Raw genomic sequence first — 6571 nt, 5'->3', positions numbered from 1 at the left:
GCCTGACTTTTCTGTTCATTTTAAGCAGCAAAAGTGAGGTGCATGTCTGTGTCCGTGTGTATGGAGCCCTTGGGTGTGGTCACTATAGCAACCAGGCTCACACCTGCCTGCTTAACGAGCTCTCTCTCTCACTCTGCCAAGATTCATCTTAAACACTTCTCTTTCAACTGCTGCTGTGTCCACAGTGTTAAAGCCATCATTTTACCCTCAAAACGTCGCCATCGTTGTTCTTTTTCCAACATCTTGTCTTTCAAAGCTCAGAGATGTAAACTTTTTAAACTGTGTGGGTCCAAGTGGAGGGATCACATTTTAGTCATTCAGTGATTCAAAGAATATGACCTTTTAATATTCTTTCAGATGTTTTCTGACTCTAAATGTTCTTTTCTCATTTCTTAGGTTTTTCTAATTTACAATTAAAACATTTTCAGCTTTTTTCCAACTTCTTCTGTGTAACCTTCAGCTTTTAGCAGTTCAGCACTGTTGTTTTCAGGTTAAATTCAGGTTGTTTTTTTTGTTTTTTTATCTCATTCAAAATTTTTAACTCAAAATTCAGCAATTAATTCATTTCAGTCCACATGTCTGTGTCCGTGTGTATGGAGCCCTTGGGTGCGGTCACTATAGCAACCAGGCTCACACCTGCCTGCTTAACGAGCTCTGTCTCTCACTCTGCCAAGATTAAATCAAAAATGTGTGTTACATCTAAGCAGTTGTAGTAAGATTAACTTTTTCAATAGGTACAATAAGACAGGTTTGACAGGCTTTTGCCACAGATTAACAGTATGTCAGTAGTTAATATAGGCTAACTGAATAGAGCCCTGAATTATTGCCCTGTTAAATTCAAGTTGATTGTGTATTGGTGGACTTGTCTTCTCCACACAGGTTTTTCATACCTCGGCAGTTTTAGTCAGTTGATGACTTTAAAATAATCTTTTCTGACTGGATAATTAAAGCTCACAGCATCTACCTGTCTGTAGTGTATTTTCCCACATTTTAAATAATCGAATCTCATTTAATGTCTCTGTTTTTAGTCTGTATAGTTAATCTCCCCACGAATACGCTCAAAGTAGTCTTAAAATAAAATCCATAAAACAGTTCAAGATGACATACTTTTTATTTGCTAATTTAATGCCAGTTGCCCTCTTTCCTGAGTATAAGCGAATGAGTGACATAAAGAGAAAAAGTACCAATTTGTATGCTGGTGAGTCTTGTGTATTTTTTTCTCTGTCTCTCTATGACAGAGAAATATATATGCTCATTATTGATGTTCAAACTGATGCTCAAATTTCCAAGCACCACCTGAACGCCTCATCAGTCTTTAACTAATCACTGCACCAACTGCCGTCATTCCGCTTTGCTCTCTGCTGTGGTAAGTACACTCAGTACAGCACTGTTTTAGTTTTATGATGGTAAAAATACATGTTTGACATTTAAACTCACATATCAAGTCTTTTTAAAGTTCAACAGAGTTCAAAGAATAAAGAAAGCAAAAAAAGAATAACCTTTGCTACCATTTATATAGGTTTATGACTTTTGCTGTTAGCAGCAGTGCTAACGCTAGCTTCAATGCTAATGCTAGCTATAGTGCTAACACTAGCCTTAGCAGTTGTTAACTGACAAAAAGAATATTCTTGTGATATTCCTGTGATATTTATTGGCGGTCAGTGAGACAAAAGTAACAAATGAGATTTATTATTGCCATTGTGCCTCAGTTTTAACAGTAAGAGTACTTTATGACTTTTGCTGTTAGTAGCAGTGCTAATGCTAGCTTCGATGCTAATGCTAGCATCAATGCTAACGCTAGCTATAGTGCCAACACTAGCCTTAGCAGTTTTTAACTGACAAAAAGAATATTCCTGTGATATTCCTGTGATATTTATTGGCGGTCAGTGAGACAAAAGTAACAAATGAGCTTTACTATTGCCATTGTGCCTCAGTTTTAACAGTAAGAGTGCTAGTTCTACCAGCAGTGCTAACACTAACTGAAGTGCTAATGCTAGCCGGAATGCTAGCGTTAGCAGCGATGCTAAGGCTAGTAACAGTCTAACAGTAGCCTTATATAAGTACTTAAATAAATACTTCAGTTAATTAGTTTGAATTATAAAATGGCTGCTGTATCAGCTGGTGTGCTATATTACTCTATAATTACCCTGCTGACTATAAGTTCAGTGTATCATGTCGTGTGGGCTTTGTTTTTTTGTTAGTCTGATAACACTGTACAGACAACTAACATGTTATTTCTTGTCTTACACTTTCAGGAACTTGACTCACATCTGTGCTTTGCCTGGTAGGTGTGCACATACTGTTAGAGAAGTACACCAAAATTTAAAAAAAAGAGTCTGACTAATATAAGCTTTAAAGTGATGGGTTCAAACTTTGTGCTAGACCTTTTAAACACATTTTTATAACAAATACACATAAGTTCAGCTTAACAATTGGGCTAAAATATTTTTTTCGTACATTTTTGCACATTACATGTGATTAGTTAACAATTCACTCAATCATATTTGTATTTAAAAATATTATTGCTGAATTTAATTAAATATTTATTCTTTTAAAAAGTGCCAAATTGTGCAACTTTTTGCACATGGCAGCCGACAACAGTTTAGCTTGAATATTTGTTTTGTCCTTTTTCAGTAGTCACAATTAGTTCATACAATTACCATGTGATATAATTTTATTAAAATTATTTTTTTTTCTTGTTTTTTGTTCACAGTGTGCAGAAGAAGAACAAGGACCAGATCTCCAGTCTTCTATCTCACATCCCAACCCCCCAACCCCTCTATCTTCTGTCCTACTCCACCTGTTGTCTCTGCCTTCTTTCCATCTGTATTTCACCCTGTGGTTTGTGAGAAATTTTGCCAAACCAAGAATCTTATTGCGGTTTGATTTAAAGCCGTGTCTCTCCTGCTCTGTCTGTTCTCTCTGCTAAATTTTCTCTCTACCTGTTTTTCACTCTTTGGCTTGCTGCTGAAAAATGCACAAGCCAATAAAACAATAAAGAGTGCATATTTTGCCTCAACCTGAGAACAAACTGAACAAACAAAGAAAACTCTGCGGTTTGATTTAAAGCCGTGTCTCTCCTGCTCTGTCTGTTCTCTCTGCTAAATTTTCTCTCTACCTGTTTTTCACTCTTGGCTTGCTGCTGAAAAATGCCAAGCCATTAAAGCAATAAAGAGTGCATATTGCCTCTACCTGAGAACAAACTGAACAAATAAAGAAAACTCTAATTCACGGTTTGATTGTGATTTCCCAGCCGTGTTTCTCCTGCTCTGTCTGTTCTCTCTTCTAAATTTTCTCTCTAGCTGTTTTTCACTTTGCGCTTGCTGCTAAGTTGTGCCAAGCCAATAAAGAGAGTGCATATTATTCTCTCGACTGACAAACTCAAACAAACAAAGACATCTGTTTCTGAGAAATAAAAACCGAAATATAAAGACAAAGAAAACATCTCCTGCTCTGTGCCACTCTTATTTTATAAACATATTTTCTAAAGACTAAGAGAAACACTTGTGTAAAAATGCCAAGGAAGCAGAAAAAGTCACAAGCGGCAAAACAACGCTGGAAGACGTTCCATGAGTTTCATGAAGTACCAACATGTGAACAAGCTGAGTGTGATTTTCCTCAGAGCTCTGCAGAAGACTTTGTGTCTGCAAAGACCAATGCTGATGGTGTCAAACAGGCAGGTCAACATGTTCCTGCACATGTACAACAGGTATCCTATGCAGATGCTGTAAAGATTGGATTGCAGCATGAATTTAATGATCATCAGGTAAACCATAGAGACCAACCTGAGGTGTCAAGTGCCCCACAGGTGGGTTATGCTGATATTGTAAAAAGAGGCCGTCACAGTGATGTGGCAGGACCATCTCATGCAGAAAGAGTGAACTTTGAAAACCAGCCCTCTGTTACACATATCTGTGCATCTCACAGCCAGGCTCATCCCAAATATGGAGACTCCAGAAACAAGCAGTGCACATGTAACTCACTCACATTTCTTGCTTTCCTTCATGAGAATGATAACATGACTACAGCTGACCTTAATCTGGTCTTGGATAAAGGTGATGTGATGTACAAAGAGGCCAAGAAAAGATTTCCTAAAAATATTCATTTGGCAACCGATGAGCTGCCAGACAAAGTTGATGCTCGCTGGTCTATGTATGATGTCGACATGACACAGCCTTCCCGGTATGGGACATTTGAAGAACCTCCAGAGGAAGCAGTAGATACCTTTCTCAGCTTAGAAGCAGGACTGAGCTGCCTGTTGTCAGATGTTCAGTATGCCTTATTGATTATGAGTGGATTGTGTATCGCAGTGTTCAGATCCACATCAGGCAAATATGGTTTCTTTGATCCACACTCTAGAACACCCAGTGGTCTTCCTCTACTACTACAGTCACGTAATCGTGGTACAGCAGTGATGCTGAAATTCACACTCCTCAGTGACATGATTAAGAGGATCCAAGATTCTTATGAAATGATGGAGATATCACCCTCTTGTAACTATGAACTGAAGCCTGTGCAGTTCTACAGTATGAGCACAGTCAACCTGAGTGATACTATCACAGACACAGTCTGCAGACCAACAGCTGCCACTGCTGTGGCACCTACTCACTCTGATACAACTGTTGATGAAGCAAACTCCTCTTCTCCAAGGAGAAACACAACCACTGATCTTACTGAGATCTCTCCAATGTCTGTTTGTACACCACTGGAGAAACAACAAGAAGTCCGTATGACTCAGTTCACATCACACGAAGCTCCTCAAAATGAATTTACTTTTATAACTACCAAAGAACTATCGAGTGACTTTAATTTCCTTCCATCAAATGATGTTTTTTCCTGTCAGTCAAGGACTGCAATAAAAAATGGTGCTAACTGTGATCTTTCTGATACAGTTATACAAAAAATCTATAAACTGACAAAAGTTAATAAACAGCAAAGGCGCAAAATGAAAAGAAGATTAATGGCATCAGACAAACCAAGAAATCAGAGAAAAGAAAACCAAAAAAGGAAAGAACGACAAAAGTACGCTTCAAATAAAGATTACAAAGAAAAGAAGAAATCTTCTACAAGCGAGGCATATAAAAACAATCCTGAAGTTAGACAGAAACATCAACAATATATTAAAAGACGCTACTGTGAGAACGATGAATTCAGAAAGAAACAACAACAATATATTAAAAGACGCTACTGTGAGAACGATGAATTCAGAAAGAAACAACAACAATATATTAAAAGACGCTACTGTGAGAACGATGAATTCAGAAAGAAACAACAACAATATATTAAAAGACGCTACTGTGAGAACGATGAATTCAGAAAGAAACAACAACAATATATTAAAAGACGCTACTGTGAGAACGATGAATTCAGAAAGAAACAACAACAATATATTAAAAGACGCTACTGTGAGAACGATGAATTCAGAAAGAAACAACAACAATATATTAAAAGACGCTACTGTGACAATGCTGAATTTAGACAAAAACAAAAAAACTATATCACTAAAAGGTATCAAGAGAGCCCAGATTTCAGAGAGAGACAGAGATCTCGAGTGACTCAGCGTTATGCACGTGATAACGCATTCAGAGTAAGACACAGACAACTAATGAAACAACTAATGCGAGACAGGTATCAAAGTAATCTTGCCTTCAGGATTATGCACAATATGAGATGTGCAATGAAAATAAAAAGGAAATACAGATGGGTGAACAGACAAACCCAAGAGAGTGACAACAGTGTGATCAACGAGGCCATATCTGTGTTCAAATCACAAATCAAAGCTGGACCATCATACCCATGTACTGTATGTTTCAAGGCTTCATTTCCAAACCAAGTACGACCCTGCAGAAGGTCAAATTATGTCAAAAACCCACATGTAGTTACAACATGTTTGACAGGAAAGTTTGTTCATGTTTGTGATGAAAACTGCAGAAATGAGCAGTGCAAAGTGCCTGATGAGAGAAAGAGAGAGTGGATATGTCACACCTGCCACGATCATCTTAAAAATGGATCCATGCCAGCACTTGCTGTTGCCAATAAGTTGGATCTTGCTGATATTCCAGCTGAACTTTCTGATCTCAACATACTGGAGAGACATCTCATAGCCAAGTGCATACCATTTGCCAAGATCATTCCTCTTCCCAAAGGCAGACAAAGAGCAATTAGAGGAAATGTGGTCTGTGTCCCATCAGAGGTACAGGAAACTGTTGAAACACTACCTCGATTGAGAATTAATTCTCAGGTGATCAGAGTGAAACTGAAGAGACGCTTGTCTTACAAAGGTCATCAGCTGTTTCAGACTGTAAGCTGGTCTAAACTTGTGCAAGCACTGCATAAACTCAAGCAGATTCATCCACAGTATAAGGATGTGAGCATCAGAGATGATGCTGAGCTGTGTGATCCAACTCTTCCTGATGAAGATGATGAGGATGATGATGATGAAAACATGAATGAGGACGATTATGATGAGGCTGATTTAATGGAAATTGACAGCTGTGAGAAAAATGCACTGAGTGAAGCACAAAATATAAATGAACAGGACATTGACATGTTACCCTGTGATGGTGAACAA

General features: G+C 38.0%; 1 long non-coding RNA gene across 1 annotated transcript; it reads left to right on the top strand.

Moving 5' to 3' along the window:
- Window positions 1–434: 434 nt before the first annotated feature.
- On the top strand, window positions 435–2819 carry LOC143419009 (uncharacterized). The gene is made up of 2 exons (XR_013098967.1): window positions 435–2284; window positions 2714–2819. It is a non-coding gene; the product is annotated as an uncharacterized LOC143419009 (long non-coding RNA).
- The last annotated feature ends 3752 nt before the right edge of the window (window positions 2820–6571 follow it).

The sequence above is a fragment of the Maylandia zebra genome, linkage group LG6 (genome assembly GCF_041146795.1).
Source record: "Maylandia zebra isolate NMK-2024a linkage group LG6, Mzebra_GT3a, whole genome shotgun sequence".
In the NCBI taxonomy this organism is placed as follows: Eukaryota; Metazoa; Chordata; class Actinopteri; order Cichliformes; family Cichlidae; genus Maylandia; species Maylandia zebra.
The sequence above is the reverse complement of the archived record's forward strand: the minus strand, read 5'-3'. Positions and strand labels throughout refer to the sequence as shown.